The 21,791-nt window shown below is 45.7% G+C and overlaps 1 protein-coding gene across 15 annotated transcripts in view; it reads right to left on the bottom strand.

Annotated features, from left to right (window-relative positions):
- ATN1 (atrophin 1) overlaps positions 1-21,791 on the bottom strand; it is a 76,618-nt gene that overhangs the window by 45,659 nt on the left and 9,168 nt on the right. Inside the window, exon 1 of one of the 15 annotated variants that reach the window (XM_024112516.3) lies at positions 20,970-21,784. The exons of 13 other annotated variants lie outside the window; for them this stretch is intronic. The gene's annotated coding sequence lies outside the window, so the exon portion shown is untranslated. Of the gene's footprint in view, positions 1-149; positions 1,536-20,969; positions 21,785-21,791 lie in introns of those variants that run through there. One more of the 15 variants, XM_005312020.5, reaches the window with a different exon arrangement.

The following is a 21,791-nucleotide window of genomic DNA, read 5'->3' on the forward strand; positions in this document are numbered from 1 at the left end:
CCCCCCCCCCCCCGAAGAGTAACCCAAATAATTGAGCATTCCCCAAAGTAACGGGCAGATCTGGTAACAAATTGGTGGAGAATGCATGACCCTAATCAGATGGTAATTGTTGAGTACTTGCTGTGGAGTAGGGAAACTAAGGCACTGACCTGAGTAAGCTCTCTTTCTTTTCCTTTTTCAGACCAAGCCCCTTTAGCAAGGTCTCTCTCCGATAGACTATTTGGTAACCTTCTGTTAAGAATCATAATTAGAATACCTGTAGAACTGTGAAATAAGGAGTTAAGAGTAGTGCCTTAAAAATAAAGATTTTAGAAAGAGCTGTTGGTGGGGATCATTAGTGAAATAAGGAAATAGAGATGGCGAAAAAGATGCTCACTTGAGACAGGAGAAAACCAACACGTTAGAGAGATGGGTAATGAAAAAGGGGAAATGCCCCTGGGAAAGGGGGTGTTTTAAGGGTGAGAATCCCCTGAGTGAAGCTAGTCTGAGCTTTGAACAATATTGCACAACCTTTAAGCCACGTGGTAGTGCAAAGGATGCAGCTGCTGCATGGGCATTATTTTATGCATGTCTAGACATGGTTGAAATGGTAAAGACAGGGCAGGAACTAGAGTTTGAGAAAAAGCAGTTACAACAACGTTTGAATAAATGTGAGACAGAGGTGTGAATTGATAGCAGAAAAGCTCAGAATGGTGACTATACTTAGAGATATACAAGAGGAGAGAGACAAGGCAAGCAGGAATGCAGAACAGTATAGAAAAGAGTTAACACACACAAAAGTTCTGTTAGAAGAAGCAAGAGCTGCAACTCGCTTCTTGGCAGAAGAGAACAGGGCAGCAAAGGCAGCAGCAGACCATCAGGAATGTGAGGCAAAGATTAGTAAATTGCGTGTCCAACTTAGTGCCCATAAGGGGATGGTAGCAGCTGTAAGGTTAAAAGAAGATTGTGATTTGGAGCTCCCTGGGAAAATAAAGATACTCCCTGATGCTGTCCCCAAAAACCCATTTAACCCCGATTGGCCACATATGCATAATGTTGCCACAAGGGAGGTTAAACACGTAGTTGCAGGAGCCAATCTTCCCACAACAGAGCTGGTCACGGACGTAGTAAGATGGGCTCCTAGTCAAGCCAAGGCTTTTGCTGAGAGACTGGGGCCACAGTGTGACACAGCCGTTCCATGGCTGGCCCAAGTTTGGCAAATGTACCCCTCTGCTGATGGCATGGACTTAACACAATTGGCTCAGTTATGCACCTCTCCTTGTGATGCAGATGCTCTAGACATAGGCATAGGTTCTTGGGAGCGGACTGCCACTGGACCCCTGGAATGGATGATAAGTGCTCTTAAAATATTACTGCCTGCATCTTCCCTTAAGAAACTGTATATAATGGAAGAGCAGAAATCAGGAGAGGCCCCAGAAGCTTACCTAATTTGAAAGAAAATGCTGGCAGCTCTCTCTGGCCTTGGCTACACTTGCGAGTTACAGTGCTGTAACTCACTCCCCGTCCACACTGGCAAGGCATTTGCAGCGCTGTATCTCCGTGGTTGCAGCGCTGCATGTACTCTACCTCTCCGAGAGGAACATCGAGTATTGCGTTGCCGCTGCGGCGCCAGTGTGGGCGCCCAATGCGCTGTGAATGGCCTCCAGAATTATTCAGCAGTATCCCACAATGCCTGTTCTAGCCACTCTGGTCATCAGTTCAAACTCTACTGCCCTGGCCTCAGGTAACCAACCATGTGACCCACCCTTTACATTCCCCGGGAATTTTATCCCCTTCCTGTTTGCTCAGCCCGGCGTGGTGTGGAGTGCTATCAGCGAATCTTTCCAGGTGACCATGCCTCCACGCGCCAAGCGAGCCCCAGCATGGATCAATGGCGAGTTGCTGGACCTCATCAGTGTTTGGGGGGAGGAAGCTGTACAGTCCCAGCTGCGTTCCAGCCGTAGGAATTACGATACCTTCGGGAAGGTATCAAAGGACATGATGGAAAGGGGCCATGACTGGGACGCCCTGCAGTGCAGGATTAAAGTAAAGGAGCTGCGGAGTGCCTACCGCAAAGCCCGCGACGCAAACGGCCGCTCGGGTGCTCCCCCCGCGACCTGCCGATTCTACAAAGAGCTGGATGCGATACTTGGGGTTAACCCCACCTCCACTCCGAGCACCACCATGGACACTTCAGAGCCGGTGGGGGGGGGGGGGAGGAAGAGGAGAAGGAGGAGGAGGAGAAGGAAAACGGGAGTGATGGTGGTGGGCCGGATGGAGACACCCCGGAATCCCTGGAGCCATGCAGCCAGGAGCTCTTCTCGAGCCAGGAGGAAGGTAGCCAGTCGCAGCGGCCAGTACTTGGTGGAGGACAAACAGAAGAGCAGGTTCCCGGTAAGCGTTTTTTTTTTTCGGGAAGGAATTTTTTCGGTGTGGACTCTTTGGGAGAGGAGGGCTAGGCATGCATGCCTAGATGCGGAATAATGCATTGATGTGGTTTATCACATCACGGTAATCGGCCTCGGTAATCTCCTCGAATGTCTCATCCAGAACATGTGCAATGCGCTTGCGCAGGTTTATCGGGAGAGCCACCATGGTCCTTGTCCCAGCCAGGCTAACGTGTCCGCGCCACTGTGCCGCAAGGGGCGGGGGGACCATTGCTGCACACAGGTAAGCTGCATATGGGCCAGGGCAGAAGCCGCATTGCAGCAGAAGACCTTCCCTTGCTTCCCAGGTCACCCTCAGCAGCGAGATATCGTCCAGGACGAACTCCTGTGGAAAATGTTGGGACAGTGTTCAGTGTAGGTGCCCCCTGAAGCTGTTGGCTCTGCCCAAGGCACAGAAACCCAGAGGACAGTGCAGCCCTGAAACAATCAGTCCCCCTTACTCACCATTTTGAGGCTCCCGTGGGCTATGTGTGCTCTGTTTCGGACGGGAAAATTATGCTATTGTGTAGACCCTGTGTGTTTTCTACTCCTTAAGTGCGGGGGGAATCATTACTCTGTCTGGTATAAACAATGCTGCCTCTGTTAAATGTTGCATTTTGCCTATACAGCTGCATCAACCTTGAGACCTCAGCCGTCCCTCTTATCGCCTGCTCAGGGACTGCAAAGACTCAGGAAGAGACTGCGAAAAAGCAAAGAAGAATGCTGCAAGAAGTGATGCGGCAATCTATTAAAGAGAACGAGAAAGCACAGAACTGGAGGGAGAGAGAAAGCAGGATCCGCCAGGAAAATGCAGCGCACCGGCGGCAAAGCACTGCTCACCGGCAGCAAAGCACTGACAGGCTCATAAGCATCCTGGAGCACCAAGCAGACACTATCCAGGAGCTGGTAGCCATGCAGAAAGAGGAGCAGTAACGCAAACGCCACCCCCCCACAGCCCTTGTCCCAAAACTCTTTCCGTTGTGCCCCACTGTCACCTCCAACCCACTTTCCCCAACTTCCATGTTCTTCACGCCACCCCCTGCCTCCAACACCAGTATCTGCACCACCCAGCCCTGAAAACCACGACCCTTACCCTCTGCACTCAACCCCCATCACCATGCAGTATAGCTGTCCTGAAGTGCAGCACTCACTGCACAGCACACCAGACAGGACATATGCGAATCTGTGATTGTACTGTTCCCTACTTCACCCCCTTGTTTCTTTTCAATAAATTTTTTTTTCTTTTCAATAAATGGATTTTTTGGCTTTGAAAACATTCTTTATTATTGCATAAAGTAAAAGACTCCTTAGCCCAGGAAATAAACAGGCACTGCAAGTCTGCTTAGCAAACACTGATTCCTAAAGATTGGAACTACTGCACTTCCCTCTCGTGCAGGGCACCAGATATCACTGCTGGTTTTCAGCCTCAAATTGCTCCCTCAAGGCATCCCTAATCCTTGCAGCCCCGCGCTGGGCCCCTGTAATAGCCCTTCTTTCTGGCTGTGCAAATTCAGCCTCCAGGTGTTGAACCTCAGAGGTCCATGCCTGAGTGAAACTTTCACCCTTCCCTTCACAAACATTATGGAGGGCACAGAACGCGGATATAACCGCGGGGATGCTGCTTTCGGCCAAGTCCAGCTTCCCATACAGAGATCGCCAGCGGGCCTTTAAACGGCCAAAGGCACACTCCACAATCATTCGGCACAGGCTCAGCCTGTAGCTGAACCGTTCCTTGCTGCTGTCAAGGCTCCCTGTGTCGGGTTTCATGAGCCACGGCATTAATGGGTAAGCGGGATCTCCAAGGATCACAATGGGCATTTCAACTTCCCCTACCGTGATCTTCCGCTCTGGGAAAAAAGTCCCGGCCTGCATCTTCCTGAACAGCCAAGTGTTCCAAAAGATGCGTGCGTCATGCACCTTTCCAGGCCAGCCTGTGTTAATGTCAATGAAACGCCAACGGTGATCCACAAGCGCCTGGAGAACCATACCCTTTCCGATTAACGTACTCAGATCCTAGGTGGGGTGGTGCCAGAATAGGAATGTGCGTCCCATCTATCGCCCCTCCACAGTTAGGGAACCCCATTTGTGCAAAGCCATCCACTATTTCCTGCATGTTACCCAGAGTCACGGTTCTTCTGAGTAGGATGCGATTAATGGCCTTGCAAACTTGCATCAACACGATTCCAACGGTCGACTTTCACACTCCAAACTGGTTTGTGACCGACTGGTAGCTGTCTGGAGTTGCCAGCTTCCAGATTGCAATAGCCACCCGCTTCTCCACTGGCAGGGCAGCTCTCAATCTCATGTCCTTGCGCCGCAGGGTGGGGGCAAGCTCCTCACACAGTCCCATGAAAGTGGCTTTTCTCATCCAAAAGTTCTGCAGCCACTGCTCGTCATCCCAGACTTCCATGACAATGTGATCCCACCACTCGGTGCTTGTTTCCCGAGCCCAAAAGCGGCGTTCCACGGTGCTGAGCATGTCTGTGAATGCCACAAGCAATTTCGTGTTGTACGCGTTACGCGTCTCGATAGCATCGTCGGACTCCTCACCCTCACTCTCACTGTCACTTTGGATCTTAAGGAATAGTTCGACAGCCAAACGTGACGTGCTGGCGAGACTCGTCAGCATACGCCTCAGCAGTTCGGACTCCATTTCCCGCAGACAGATCACGCTGCACAGAAACCGTTGAAAGATGGCGCCAAAGGTGGATGGAAACAAAGGGATTTCTGGGATGCGAAGCGATGCATCACGGGGCATTGGGACAGGACCCAGAATCCCCCACATCCACGCCGCCTTCCCACAACCCACGGCGCCAGAATGGGAAAAGGTGCTCTGTGGGATAGCTGCCCATAATGCACCGCTCCCAATAGCGCTGCAATTGCCGCAAATGTGGCCACGACAGTGCGCTGGGCAGCTGTCAGTGTGGACAGACTGCAGCGCTTTCCCTACTCAGCTGCACGAAGTTAGGTTTAACTCACAGCGCTGTACATCTGCAAGTGTAGCCAAGGCCTCTGATTCATTACCTCAGACAGAAGAGAATGGGATTATCACTTTCCAGTATCAGGGACATGAATTAGTACAGAGCACTTATGCAGGACTAAATTCTCAGAAAAAATTGACCATGGGGGACTGTGGATTTAGAACACCTAACCTGGAGTGAACTAGTGGCAAAAATCAAACAGGCAGGAGATTTGCTGCGAGAAACTGGTATCTTAAAAAGACAAGTCAGCAAAAAGACTACCTCAGAGCCCGTGCAGGCTACCACATTTACAAATAATGGTCCTCACTCTACCAGGCACCCTCCCAATCCTAATTCCCCTACTTCCCACAACCCTGGGCAGCGCCGACCCAAGGAGACCCTTAGGAACATGATTTGGAAGGAGCTGGTGAATTTAGGAGGATATGGGAAAATATGATTGCCAGCCCCTCAGCATCCTGATTAATGCTTTGTTTCAGGTCATGCGGAAAACGGAGTTAATGCAGGGAGCTCCTCCACAACCTACTGCCCCGGTACGGAGTGCATCCCCCACGCCCACTGCCTGTCAAAGCCAGATCCCTGCCCCCTCTTCTGAGGCCGTGGCTACACTTGAAACTTCAAAGCACTGCTGAGGCAGCACTTTGAAGTGCGAGTGTGGTCAGGCGCCAGCGCTGGGAGAGCAGGTACTCCACCTCCATGAGGGGATTAGCTTACAGCGCAGCTTCTAGCGCTGGGGCACTGTTTACACTGGTGCTTTAGAGCACTGTAACTTGCTGTGCTCAGGGTGGTGTTTTTTCACACCCCTGAGCGAGAAAGTTGCAGCGCTGTAAAGCGCCAGTGTAGCCATAGCCTGAGTGGAGGCTCTGGGAGTCTGACGATCAGTAGGGGCCTCCCCAGCTGATCGCAAGACATTAGTGCGACATACGGAGGAGACCCACTGTGAGGGCTACAGTGGGGAACCCAGGGATGTTAGCCCAATTGCTAGCGGACAGGCTCTCCGAAGTCACCACTAAACAAGTTCAACTCAACAGGTATGAGGGAGAAACTGTCTCCCATGGTTTGTCTCTTGGGAGTGGTGATTTGTCTGTTAAAAAAGCCATCCCAATCTCCCAGTGTTTGTATGTGAACAGCCATGTGGTCTGTGACAAGGGGGAGGGAAGTTCAAACTGTTCGTCTAGTCAGAAAAGCAGTTTAACTGCTGGGGGAGAAAATGTCTCCAGTGTTCTGTCTGTGGAACAGGCAGAAAATACCTCTCAGTTTATGAAAACAACAAGGAGTCTGGTGGCACCTTAAAGACTAACAGATTTATTTGTGCATAAGTTTTCGTGGGTAAAAACCTCACTTCTTCGGATGCATCCTTTAAGGTGCCACCAGACTCCTTGTTGTTTTTGTAGATACAGACTAACACGGCTACCCCCTGATACTCTCAGTTTATGCTGACTGAGGATTTGTCAGTTGTGCCAGATGTAGTTCTGGACTCAACTAAAACCCAGGAAGGAAGTATTCCTAAGCCTGTGTCTGTTGGGGGTAATGACTTGCCCATGGAGGGAGCTACCCCAATCTCCAAACATTTGTCTAGGAACAAAGGGGAGTAAATTCCAAACTTTGTGAATGTTAGGAATGGCAGTTTATCTGCTGGGGAAGAGCTTGTCTCCAATCTTCTGTCTGAGGAGCAGACAGAATGTGCCTCTCAGCTTATGCTGTTTGAGGATATGTAAATTGTCTCAGAAGTCGTTCTGGACTCAACTGAAACCCAGAAAGATGCTCAGAAAGATGTTTCTGTAGAGCAACCCCTAGCTGAAAAAGGAAAGGAGGAAATTTCTGGGGAAATGAACTGTTGCCTAAAAGTGCTCCTGAAGGAATAAAACCTCATGCTAGCTTTTGCAAGCAGTTTGCTGCAACTAAAAGGTGTGGAAGTGAGTTGATTGAGTTAGCTCAGAATGAATCATTGTCTGTAGCAAGCAACAGTGTAGGTGCTGAGAAATTTGGTTCAGTTTCTAGCTGCCAAAGTTTCTCAACTGTGTATGAATCCACTGACTTTGTTTTAGAAAGATCCAGGATGGAAGCCATCCCTACTAAAACCGACACTGCCTCTGTCACTGCTAAGCAGCTCTTTACACACACCTGGGATGCCTGCTGCTCTATTGTGAATTGGGCCAGAAAATGGTTTCATTCTTCACAGCTCAAAGAATGGAAGGATAAACCATCTGACTCTCAAAACTGCCTTCTCCATCCTGTCGGCCACCCTTCTTGGCCAGCAAGAAGGAATGGCTTTGAGCCATTGGAAAATACTCATCGAGTGGGTTGGTCAGTGCCTACCCCGATGCCTACCCCGATGTTGAGACAGAAAAAGGCCAGAAAAGTCCTTGACTTATTATGGCCACCCTGAGGTAGGTCACTGCTTCATGTTCACCCAGTAATAATGGTCCTAGATTCTCCCAGTATATACGGGGGGAGTGTGGGAAGTTTTTCTCTCTTCTCTGCCCCCTCACAGGTCCCAAACATGAGCCATGACATCCCAGTGGTGCACCAGCACCCTGCTGTTCATAAGCATCTGGAGTCTGATGCTGTCCTGTGATCCCTCTGAACCTCTGGAGGTGCTTGCCAGCTGGAGCCCAGGAAGTAAAATTGCTGTGCCACATGCATGGATTCTAGGAATGGGAGCAACCCCCTGGCCCTGCAACATCGCTAGCAGTTTTAGGCTGTTGGCAATTCCTTGGGTTGCCCCTGGAAAAGCATTGCCAATTGCACGCAGAGTGCCACCGGAGAGTCACTCAAGTTTTATTATGAAACTAAGACCACCCCAGACTCCATCCCATTCTTCTGTAAGCCATTGTGGTCTCGAATGGGACGTACAACATCAAACATACCCAGTGACAGCCTCCTTGGTGGCGGAAAGTGCAGGGTAGCCCTGGTTTCCTCCGCTGTTTGGGGAACAACCATGCCGTTATGTGTCATCATTGTCATTGGAACTCAGACACCTCCGTTACCTGGAGAGGAACTGCAGCTGTCTCTGATCACGCCAGCAGGCAAGAATATCACACGATTCCTCATAAACTAGGAGCCGCTGAACTGGACTTTAGTTGGACATGACTTGATTCAGCAAGGTCCCCCAGACTGGGTAATTCCATTAAAAGGCACATATTGTGACAAGCTCATGCCAGCAATTTGATTTAAATTCTATGGGCATATTGCCATTTTGGAGGGATTCCATGAGGCCGGTTGGTACAGAGTGGAATTGGGCCAACAACAACAAAAAATTTTAATTTTCAACCCTCTGATCACCTTGCTCCCCTCCGACGTTTACGAGCCCCAATTTCAGGACCCCATGTGTTGAAATTGGATCAACAAGAACATTTGGTTCTTCAACCTCAGACTTCACTGAAGAAGGTTCAAATCCACTTAGAGTATATGAATATCTCTCACATTGCACCTGCATGTGCTCCCTTGATTGGAACTAGCCATAGGGGTTGGGATGAATGGGTAACCTGGGAATAAGTCTCACTGTTCCTTCGATGTTATCCAGGAAGAGCGGTCTGTTATTGTCTATATTGGCAAAGCGTGTGTGTGTGTAAGAACAAGATGTAATATTGTATTAATTAACGGACATTGGGTCCAACCCATGATACCTTACGTTAATCACTGTTTCTGTAATGTAACCACCATTGTTAGTTGTATATTAAGTTTACTGTGCCTATATGGACTGTACAACATTTAAATGCCTATCCTGAGCTCTACAAGGAGGCTTCCCCCATTTCACTGGGAATGGGTCTCATTGCCATTAAGGTAAAAACACAGGCCATCACTCCTGGTGGGAGACTTTGCTTGGGTGGAGCCCCAGTGCAACAGGTTTTTTAAATATTGTTTCACCCCATTGTGGTGATCATCAGCTTCCAAATTATACTAGCAATTGGCCTGGTTCTGCTGGTTTGTTGGATACGACGACTGATGCGGCGACTGCAATTGATGGAAGATCAGACCCAGTACCATGGAGTAAGGATGTGATGGGGATACTTGCTCAGCACAAAGCACCCCATCAACGGGGGGACTTGATAGCAGTCAGCTCTGTGTTTTTGGGGAACCAGGATGCAGTGTCTGGCCTGTCTGACTCATGAGGGACACTCCCCTCCCCCGCCGGTCTCTGCTCAAACCAAGACCAATCAAAGAAAAGACTTGCAGAGAGCAGTGAAGGGCGTTGGGAGACACATCTAGACCCTTCCTGACAAGGGTGACAAAATTAAGACATCTCTATTTGCATACAGAATGGAGAGCAAAGACAACTCCCCTAGCCTCATCTGCATGAAAGATGGGACAGGGATTAGCATACAGAATGAAGAACAGAGAACCGAACTGAACTCTGGGACCAGAAAAGTAGGGAAGCACTGCATCATGGGAATCTCTGCTCCAGATGTTAATGAACCTACGCCTGCCCACACCCAGCTCAGCAATTATCAGACCAATTCTAGTAATGAATCCTTGATAGATATCCAAAATACTGAAGCAGCCTAGTTGCATTGTGAGCTCCCTGGAAGAAAACACCACCCATAGCCAAAAGTGATCCGCTCCTATTGTCTAGCCTAAAGAAAACCCTTGAGTCAGCAGTTTACCCATAAACAAATTTAGTGTTCTCCCTTGAACCATTGTTGTTTCTCTACAAAAACCCCTACCTATGTTCAAGTAAGTGTTCTGTTGCTTAGGGCATGGCTACACTTGCAGATGTAGAGCGCTGTAAGTTAAACCCGCCTTCAGAGAGTGCAGTAGGAAAAGTGCTGCAGTCTGTCCACACTGACAGCTGCTTGCGCACTGGCGTGGCCACATTTGCAGCACTTGCAGCGGCATTGGGAGTGGTGCATTATGGGCAGCTATCCCAGCATGCAAGTGACTGCAACGTGCTTTTCAAATGGGGGTGGGGTGGAGTATGACAGGTAGTGTGTTGTGTGTATGTGGGGGGAGATAGAGTGGGTTTTGGGGAGGCTGAAATCATGTCAGCATGCTGTCCTGTAAATTCAGACAGCAGCAGATCTCCCCTTCCACTCCGCCTCTCTCTCTCACACACAGCATTCCACAGTAACGGCTTGCATGCTGGCTGTCAGAAACGGAGCTTTGAAAGGGCATTTCCTCATTCCTACAGGAGTTCAAAACAATGACAAGAGTGACCACTTGACTTAAGGGGAGTATGGGACATATCCAGAGGCCGATCAGAGCGCAGTAATGCAACACCTCATTCACACTGACGCCAGTGCGTTGTAGCCAAGGCACAGCAAACGTTATTCCTCTCGCCAAGGTGGAGTACCAGCAGCACTGTACTCACGGAGACAGAGCGCTCTAGATGCCTTGCCAGTGTGGATGGGGAGTGAGCTAGTGTGCCCGGGGCTCCTTTGTTGTGCTGTAACTCGCAAGTGTAGCCAAGCCCTTTGATCCAAACCATTCATCAGTTCCACTGGGACTCCATCTCCTGACTAATCATGCTGGGGGCTCTGCCTATCTCCTGCCTTCAGGACCCTGAGCTACCACCATCACCTGGGAACCCCGACCAGTTCAAGCTTCAGAGAGCGGTGAGATCCCCTTCTTTCTCTCTCTGTTTTCCTTTCTACCTTAGGTATTAACCTTTAATAACACTGGTCTACAATTTTTGATAAGTCGTCTGCTTCAGAGATAAAATGTGCTATTTATTATGTATTTTGATGTGCTGAATTCAAATATGACAATTAAAACAACTGATTGGCTACTGTTTCTAAGATATTTAAGTTTTTACATTTTATGTCTATGTATATTGTGTAGATAGTAGAGTTTTAATCATAAATTGTAAACCTAGGTCTTTTCATGTGTTTATGGTTGCTTTACATGATAATATTTCACCTGTCCTGTTTATGTAACACTTTAAAAATCAGCAAAAGGGTTATATAAATAAAATTTATTATGAAACAAAAGGCAAAAAACTATTACATAGTTTAGTCCTATTCAGTGTCTACTCGGCGTTTCTTGGCTTGTCTCTTGTATTCATTAAATGGAGCATCTCTTGTCACTGTCCAGCAATAGTCTGCAAGCATTGATGGGCTCCATTTGCCCTGATAGCGTTTCTCCATTGTTGCAATGTCCTGGTGAAATCGCTCGCCGTGCTCATCGCTCACTGCTCTGCAGTTCGGTGGAAAAAAATCTAGATGACAGTGCAAAAAATGTATCTTTAGTGACACGCTGCAACCAAGGCTTTTGTATGCCTTGAGGAGGTTTTCCACCAACAACCTGTAGTTGTCTGCCTTGTTGTTTCCGAGAAAATTTATTGCCACTAACTGGAAGGCTTTCCATGTCGTTTTTCCTTGCCACGCAGTGCATGGTCAAATGCATCATCTCGAAGAAGTTCACGAATCTGAGGACCAACGACACCTTCCTTTATCTTAGCTTCACTTAACCTTGGAAATTTTCCACGGTGGTACTTGAAAGCTGCTTGTGTTCTGTCAATGTCCTTGACAAAGTTCTTCATCAGATCCAGCTTGATGTGTAAGGGTGGTAACAAAATCTGCCATGATTCAACAAGTGGTGGATGCTGAACACTTTTCCTCCCAGGCTCCAATGACTGTCGGAGTGGCCGATCTTTCTTGATGTAGTGGGAATCTCTTGCACGACTATCTCATTCGAGGAGAAAACAGCAGTACTTTGTGTATCCAGTCTGCACACCAAGCAAGAGAGCAACAACCTTCAAATCGCCACAAAGCTGCCACTGATGTTGGTCATAGTTTATGCACCTCAAAAGTTGTTTCATGTTGTCATAGGTTTCCTTCATAGGGACTGCATGACCAACTGGAATTGATGGCAAAACATTGCCATTATGCAGTAAAACAGCTTTAAGACTCGTCTTCCATGAATCAATGAACAGTCTCCACTCATTTGGATCGTGAACGACGTTGAGGGCTGCCATCACACCATCGATGTTGTTGCAGGCTACAAGATCACCTTCCATGAAGAAAAATGGGACAAGATCCTTTTGACGGTCACGGAACATGGAAACCCTAACATCACCTGCCAGGAGATTCCACTGCTGTAGTCTGGAGCCCAACATCTCTGCCTTACTCTTGGGTAGTTCCAAGTCCCTGACAAGGTCATTCAGTTCACCTTGTGTTATGAGGTGTGGTTCAGAGGAAGAGGATGGGAGAAAATGTGGGTCCTGTGACATTGATGGTTCAGGACCAGAAGTTTCATCCTCTTCCTCTTCCTTGTCTGACTCAAGTGAGAATGATACTGGTGCATCAGGAACCGGCAGTCCTTCTCCATGGGGTACTGGGCGTATAGCTGATGGAATGTTTGGATAATGCACAGTCCACTTTTTCTTCTTTGACACACCTTTCCCAACTGGAGGCACCATGCAGAAGTAACAATTGCTGGTATGATCTGTTGGCTCTCTCCAAATCATTGGCACTGCAAAAGGCATAGATTTCCTTTTCCTGTTCAACCACTGGCGAAGATTTGTTGCACAAGTGTTGCAGCATATGTGTGGGGCCCACCTCGTGTCCTGATCTCCAATTTTGCAGCCAAAATAAAGGTGATAGGCTTTCTTCACCATAGTGGTTATACCGCGCTTTTGTGATGCAAAAGTCACTTCACCACAAACATAGCAGAAGTTATCTGCACTGTTCACACAAGTACGAGGCATCTCTGCTCACTTTGGCTAAACAGAAATGTGTCCCTTTGCAAAATCAAACACTGACAAATAAGAGAGCACGACACTGTATGATTTCTAGAGCTGATCTAGGGCAATTTGTGCAGCAGAGTGATGTAAGCTTCGTTATGATTGCATCATCCATGACTTCTAGGAATAACATGATGCAATTCATATCATGTATGACTCAATACCAGCTTCAGATTGCATCATTCATTGTTTTGCCTAAAAAGCAAGTACTGTCCAAACCCAGTCATAGATTTATTCATAGATCCAGTCAAAGATGTATTTTAGTCATTTCTGGTTTAAATTGGGATCCCTTCCCTTTATAACTCACTTATCCTCCGCCATTCCCAAGTCAAGGGTCGTATATACTGACCCAATAGCATATCTTGAAAACTAGAGCCAATCAACAATTTTAAGCATCATTTTCGTTCTCAGTGACCCAGAATTAGTAAAGTTTGACTACATTTATTTCAGAAGCATTTTGGCTGTAGAGCAGTGTAATGTATGTTATCTTGGTTTAGGCTCTCCTTGTGTAGTTTTCACTATTATTCAATAAATAACTTTTATAGTTAAGCTGGTTGCCTCTCTCTCTCTTGCTGAGCCTTACTCTTTTGTATTTTTAGCTTCCCCCGTTTACTCTACAGCAACGCTTCTTTTACCTAAGCTAAAGATCCCTGCAGCATCCAAAATACTGTGGGGTTTGCTCATCAAGTAGATTACTACCAGTACAATTGTGATGTTAGAGTGGGGATAGGGACGTGCTGAATCTGGGACACATAAGGGTGGTAGCTTGAAAGTGCTGCTTGACCCAGTCCATTGAGCCTAGGGGCACATAAGGGGGGTCAGCTTGAAAGTGCTGATTGACCCGGTCTGCTCAGACTTGCTCTGTTAATGTATGTGTGTGTGTTCATCCGGTTCCGGGGCTGGAGGAACCCAGCCCTAGAGAACCTAGATTCTGCAGGATAGTTCCATTGGGAGTGGACTTAGATAAGGGAGAAGTAAAGCTCCATATGAAAACACACGTGACACAAGCAGTACATTGATAGAATTACAGGATCACCCCCCCCCAGAAGAGTAACCCGAATAAATGAGCATTCCCCAAACTAACGGGCAGATCTGGTAACAAAACCCAATCATGGGCCAAAGTGAGTCCACATGCAGGGAAGCCACAATGCTACATCCTTCCCCTCCACATTAATATGATCAGCATTCAGTATGGTCATTCCTTTTTGACCTTCAAAAAAACAAAATAAAAAACAAACAGAACACCATTGATGGCTACTTATGGATTCATAGATTCCAAGGCCAGTAAGGACCATGGTGATCATTTAGTCTGTCCCCCTGTATAACACAGGCCTTCAAACTTTCCCCAAAATAACTCCTAAAACATACCTTTTAGAAGAACATCCAATCTTGATTTAAAAATTCTCAATGATCGAGAATCCACCATGACCCTTGGAAAATTGTTCCAATGGTTAATTATTCTCACTGTTAAAAATGGAATTTGTCTAGCTTCAACTTCCAGCCACTGGATCGTGTAATAACTTTCTTTGTTAGATGGATTAAATATTTGTTCCTTGTGTAGGGACTCAGACTGTAATCAAGTCACCCCATAACCATTTCTTTGCCAAGCTAAACAGTTCGAGCTCCTTGAATCTAACACTATAACACACGTTTTCTAATCTTTTGATCATTCTTGTGGCTCTTCTCTGAACCCTCTCCAATTTATCAACATCCTTCTTGAGTCCCGTATCATATAAGCAGGGCTTTGGAGCTGTGCTCCGGCTCCAGCTCCAGGCAAAAACCTGCAGCTCCACTGCTCCTGCATGTAAGTATGGCTTGCATTCTTTGTTCCTAGATGTATACATCTAGCCATATTAAAATGCATATTGTTTGCTTGAGCCAATCTTACCAAGCTATCCAAATCACTCTGTATCAGTGACCTGTCCTCTTTATTATTTACCGTTCCCCCATTTTGTGTGTCATCTGCAAACTTTATCAGTGATTTTATGTTTTCTTCCAGGTCATTAATAAAAATGTTAAATAGTGTAGGACCAAGAACCAAACCTTGTGTGGCCCCACCAGAAATGCACCTGTTCAATGATGCTTCCACATTTACAATTACATTTTGAGACCTATCAGTTAGCCAGCTTTTAATCCACTTAATGTGTGTCATGTTAATTTTATATAATTTGAGGTTTTTTAAAATCAAAATATCATGTGGTACCACATCAATGCCTCACAGAAGTCTAAGTATATTACATCAACACTATTACATTTATCAAACTTGTAATCTCATCAAAAAAGATATCAAGTTAGTTTGACAGATCTATTTTCCACAAATCCATGTTGATGGGTATTATAATTAATGCCATCCTTTAATTCTTTATTAACTGAGTCCTGTGTCAGCCACTCCATTATCTTGCCTTGGATTGATGTCAGACTGACAGGCCTATAATTACCTGGGTCATCCTGTTTACCCTTTTTAAATATTGGCACAACATTAGCTGTCTTCCAGTCTTCTAACTTCCAGAGTATTCCAAGTCTTACTAAAAATCAACATCTATGTTGCAGCAAGCCCCTCAGCCAACTCTTTTAAAACTCTTGGATGCAAGTTATCAAGACCTGCCAATTTAAAAATGTCTAACTTTAATAGCTTCTGTTTAACATCCTCCAGAGACACAAGTGGAATGGAAAGAGTCTTATCATATATGACTACATCGTCTTTTTCTCCCAAATACAGAACAGAAATATGAACACTTCTTTTTCTGCATATACTTAATTCTGTGGGTACTATGGGGAGACCCCACTTGGGATACTGTACTCAGTTCTGGTCTTCTCAGTCCCAGAAAGATAGTGACAAACTAGAGGGAGTTCAGAGAAGAGGTACAGAGAAGCTCAAGGGGCTGGAGGGGTTAAGTACTGGGGATTGTTTCAAACAGTAAAATCCACTGGCCTCACTGAAGTCATGACTGAGGGAGGACCTACGAACTCTCTGCAAGTGCCTGAGGGGCAAAAACTCCAATGGGAGAGGAATTTGTGGGGGGATAAGTGGAGAGAACTAGAAGGAAAGGGGTGAGATGAGCCAAGGAAAAGCTGAACAGAAACTGTCCTATAGCACTGAGGCATCTGAAGGCTGGGAGAGTCATCTCCATACCAGGATAGACTATAGCCCCATTGCTTGGAATATTGAGAAGCAGGAACCCTACGAAATGGAACATGAGAATGGTCCTGCCCTGGTCCCTAGACTTTGGGTTGGACGAAACCTGATGGAGTGTTCCTATACTAAGATCTTTGATTCTAAGTTTTCATGGCCTCCCTAGTCACAGCACAGTCAATGTTTGAAGTTGGCCTCATCCTGCCTAAATGGGTACCTGAGCCTGGAAGATGAGTACCAAAGCAAAGATCAACTTTGGGTTGTTGGGTATCCCCAAAATCTCAGAAGTGACAGCAATCAGCCAAGACTCAATGACCAGAAACATGAAGCCTGTCAGCCCTTGTTAACCAGGGACCTGTTATTATCCGATCAGCACCTAAAGCTGGAGAGGGACAGATATCCTACACAATACCATACATTAACTGGAATGATCTCACTAGTGATATTACAAAGAAGGTGCAGGTACCTCTCACTTGTATGGCACATCCAAAGCTGTACCTGCCTGTTACTTGGTTGCCAACACTAGGAGATGTAAAAAACAACAATAAATAACCCATACTTTTCCCTCTGAGCTCTTGAGAACCCAAATCCCACTCATTAAGGGCCACCAGAGGAAAAACTGGAGACTCAATGTCCCTCGTTCGGCAGTGTCCATACAGTGAATGGCTGCAATCAAGGTTAGGCCATAGTAGCCTCTCAGGAAGGGCCTGTAAAGGTGATGGTTCCAGTTACAGTTATGCCACAGATGTTTGTCAACAGATGTCTTCTCTGGAGAACACAGTCATGATCGTCCACCATCAGGAAGCACCGTCACTATGTAACAGAGCAATCCTGGTCTAAATCTTGATTGCCCATCAGGAAATATCCCCTGGTAATGAGTTAACCTGGTCAGGTCACAGTTGTCCATCATGCAGTTACCCATTGCATAATGGGTGTCACTCAGCATTAGGTCACAGCTGCCCACCAGGCAAAAGGAAGCTCTGTGGAAGATAGTGTGCAAAGGGCACAAATTATTGGGCAACGTTTTTTGAGTAACCATGTCCTAAACCTAAATGAAACCATCAGCCACAAAGAGACCATATGGGAGACAATCATGTTCTAAACCTGGGAGTAACTATCACCGTTAGATAGGTTGCCTAATGAAAAACTATGATTTAATCTCTGGATACCATAATCCCTTGAGGCACTTGGGACAGCAGTAGCCTATGCAAGTGAAACAGTAGCCTACAGAAGCACTTCCAGACTGGCAATTGTGATATAACCTTGAATAACCATCATCCACATGAAGCACTGTTTGACAACCTGTGGGCAAAACCACTGCACATAACAAAAGTGCTCAAGGCACAAACATGGCCTGCCCCTTACCAGTGAAAACATTAACACATGAACCCAGTGTCATAAGAACAACTAGGATGTTTCCCTACTGAGTATGTGGGGAATCAGTCTATTGAAAGCTTATATAAGGCACAACTGTGGCCTATCTCAGGATGAAACTATTACTGAAGGACGCACTGTCTGATGGAAAATCCTGGATAAATTTTCAGATGATACAAAGATTGGTGGAGTAATAAATAATGGTAAGGACAGATAGATCAGATACAGAGCAATCTGGATTACTTGGTAAAATGGGTTCATGCATTTTAATACAGCCAAATGGAAGGTCATACATCAAGGAACAAAGAATGTAGGTTACACTCACAGGAAGGGAGACTGTATCCTTGGAAGCGTTGACTCTGAAAAGGTCTTGTGGGTCATGGTGGATAACAAACTGAACATGAGTTCCCAGTGCAATGCTATGGCTAAGACAGCTAGTGAAATCCATGGATGTACAAACAGAAGAATATTGAGTAGCAGTAGGGAGATGCTATTATTTCTGTATACAGCACTGTTGAGATCACTAGTGGAATACTGTGTTCAGTTCTCATGCCCACACTTCAAAAGGGATGTTGAGACACTGGAAAGGATTCAGAAAATAATTATAAGAAAGATTTTAGGTCTGGAAAACCTGCCTTATAAAGTGAGACTTAAGAAGCTCAATCTATTTAGTTTATCAAAAAGGTTAAAAAGTGACTTGATCACAGTCTGTAAGTACCTACATGGCAAGAAGATTTTTGAAAGCAAAGGGCCCTTTAATCTAGCAGACCAGATCCAACTGCTGGAAGCTGAAGCTTCAGACAGGAAATAAGATGCACATTTTTAATAGTCAGGGTAATTAACCACTGAAACAGTTTACTAAGGAGTGTGGTGGATTCTTCATCACTTGAAATCTTTAAATGAAGACAGAATATCTATCTAAAAGATATGCTCTAGCTCCACCAGAAGTTATGGTCTTCATGAAGGAATCACTGGGTGAGTTCTATGCCCTTTGCTTGGCAACTGAGGGGTCATATTATATGGTCATAAGGTCCATTCAAGCTTTAAAATGTATTAGTTTAACATAGGGTGACCAGACAGCAAGTGTGAAAAATCGGGACGGGGCTGGGGGGTAATAGGAGCCTATAGAAGAAAAAGACCCAAAAAATCAGGACTGTCCCTATAAAATCGGGACATCTGGTCACCCTAGTTTAACACCAAGATAGCCATCGATCACTAAGATGCTAGCAGATGACCGTGGGCTAGTCCTGAGTGAAATCAGTTTGTAGGGACATGGTCTGATAGACAACCCTGGGCTAACCCTCAGCATCACCCATATAAGAAAAGCCTAATGAACCATCATGACCTAACTGTGGATAAAATTATCATTCATAGAGGTTAGACAACCATAGAATAACTCTGATTAAAGCCATTTCAAGTATCAACCCTGCCTGTGGGAAGAACCATAGCCAGAGAGGCCCTGGATGCCCAGTATGGATAATTACTCACTGACTAATCCTACACTGTTCCACAACACAGAGAGAAGGGGGGGGGGGGGGAATCAAGATGTATCCTTGAATGAAATCCCAGTTCTCAAAGGCAGCTTGTAAGGCAAAGAATCATTGTAGCCTGAAATCTCCCAGCTAGACTGATCCCTGACAAATGACATCACCTGGGCAATGAATGTGGGGGAAGAGTGGCAACACTTGTCTGCCCTCCCTCAGCAAAACCCAACTGGGGTATTACTGGCTAAAATTGCCCAAAGACAACAAAATAGTTACCCTTGTGTTTGTCGGGAGAAAATATGGTCCCATCCCAATCCATCAAAAAAAAAATGTTATCTCATCGGAGACAGTAACAAACAGTTGCACACACAAGACCCTACAATAACAAATTACTGTAGTCAGAAGAAACCCCTTACATACGACCTGTGAGGGCATGTCTTCACTGTGGAGTTAACCCAGGCTCTTATTCAGGTGTTACCTCTAAGCCCACTCCTACCCACAAACAAACCCCTCCTCACCCAAGGTTAGTGGTGCTTTTAACCTGAGCTATTTGGACCAGCTGGGGGTACAGGCCATGACTCAGGATGCAGGCTAAATCACTTGAGTGCTTACAGTACTCCAGTGCCTTCTCACAATTCCTCCTGTATCCAGAAGGGAAGATGAGTTCTCCCACAATTCACTGGGAAAGAATCATAGAGCAGTTCAACTTACTGCAGCACAAAAAAATCCTAGGATGTGCCCCCAGAAGTCCTAGCAACAGATATGGGTGAATGCAGTTCCAGTGAGCACACAGTAACAAAGATACGGCTTGGCAATGTGGCTGCTCACACCCAGGCTAGGCCAATCTGGGGGAGATCTCCTGGGTTAACTCTGCAGTGAAGACAACCTGAAAATGACCCAGGAGTTTTTTAAGAACACTTTTTCATAGGCACTTTCTATTTTAATCATATGCAGAGTATTTGACTTTCCCCTCAGGCTATTAGCCTTCAAGAATTTTATAAAGGGTTGATATTTTGTACTTAGTTTTACCTTTACAACAGCCAAAAAATACATTACTGTTTCACTGGTAAAATTCCTCCTTAAGAAAATGCAGCAAAGATGAAGTGATAAATACATGAAAAATATTTTGCACTTCTAGGGTACCTTGTAGCTGAGGATCTAATGATACTAAACTGAAAGGGGTTGCAAAACCCACAGAGGACAATAGAGCAGTTCACATGACCAAGAGAGATTAGAGACATGGGCAGGAAATAACAAAGCCTGGACAAATCCAGCTAACATATTGAGGGGAAATAATCTGAAACCCAGATTCTCAATGGAAAGGAGATGCCTGGAGAGCAGGAGCAACAAAAAGACACCATAGAAGAAGAGGAATCACACAGAAATTTGCAACGGGACAGAGCTGGAAAAGTGATCAGTTCAATACTGGGGACAGCATATTATACCGTTATCGTTATGCTGGTATAACTCCACGTGTGGACAATCATATCCGAAATAAAAGTGTCTATATGGGGAGTTATTCCAGTATAACTATGCCACTTTCCAATGTAATTCTATGTAGACAAACCCTAAGTTAAGGACATAACCATCTACCAGTATCTGAGGAGAGGGGGATTACTACAGTAGAAGAGGATCAGCAAGTTTTATCATTAGGAATCATGACATTTAATTTGCAAATGTCTGAGTGAGTTTTATTGCTTTGGGTGACAGCCTTAGCATTGGATGTTCCTTCACAGCCATACTGAAAAGCTCAGTCAAGAATTCAAACAATTTCCTAGAGATCACAAATGGAAAAGGGGTCCTTCTGCTGAGAAAGATCAGATCATCCAATCAGGGAACAGAGCAAGCAAGTCACTAACAACCAATGACCTGACATTTACTCACACAAATGAATAACACAAAAATAATTACTTGAGCAAGGAATATTCATGGGGAGAGAAGAAAGTGAAATTCCTCAAATAAATTAATCTCAATTAATAATTTGACCATCTCCATCCACAACCCAACTGTGATAATGGGTAAGAATTTTGCAGCATGGCTTCACCCACTTGTTTAAATATGGGTACGTCTTCCAGGGATAGTGAAGAAGTATCTGGATAAGGGTAAAAGGTTGCATAACCAGAGCAGGACAGAAGAGCCTTTATTAGTCGTAAAGCAATGAACAATCTCATAGTAATAGTATGGGCAACTCAACAGTCAGCACATAGACCAAATCAGTCACAACACAAAAAGAAACACAATAAATAACATTAAGAAATTGGCCAACACAATAGCAACTCAATGGCCATCATAAAAGACAATCCAAATGCAACTCAATAGTATGCAAAGAACCACAAACTAATGGCACACAGAACAAAACAAACACGGTGGTCGGCCTGCAGATAAAACACTGAGGACACCATGGGAAACAGTGATCAATTCCAGGACCAAAAGCAACTGAATAGCCAACATAACAAGCAAGAAGACCATGGCCAAGTGGAATGGACCACAAAGGCCAAACTGATGACAACCCACTTGCAGGCCAGTTGTCTGCACTCTGGTGCCCTGGCAGCAACCTAGTGGTTTTTCTTGGAAGAATTTCAGAGTAGTGGGCTGGTGGTGAGTCCCCACCATGATGGAGTGGGAAGATGGTGATTGAGTAAACCTTCTTCCTGCCCCTATTCCCCTGAAGAGATCAGGTGGGAATCACCAGGACTCCGAAGAGAACCAAAAATTATTTCTGCCTCTCCCCAA

This window comes from Chrysemys picta, chromosome 1, assembly GCF_011386835.1.
Source record: "Chrysemys picta bellii isolate R12L10 chromosome 1, ASM1138683v2, whole genome shotgun sequence".
Lineage (NCBI taxonomy): Eukaryota > Metazoa > Chordata > Testudines > Emydidae > Chrysemys > Chrysemys picta.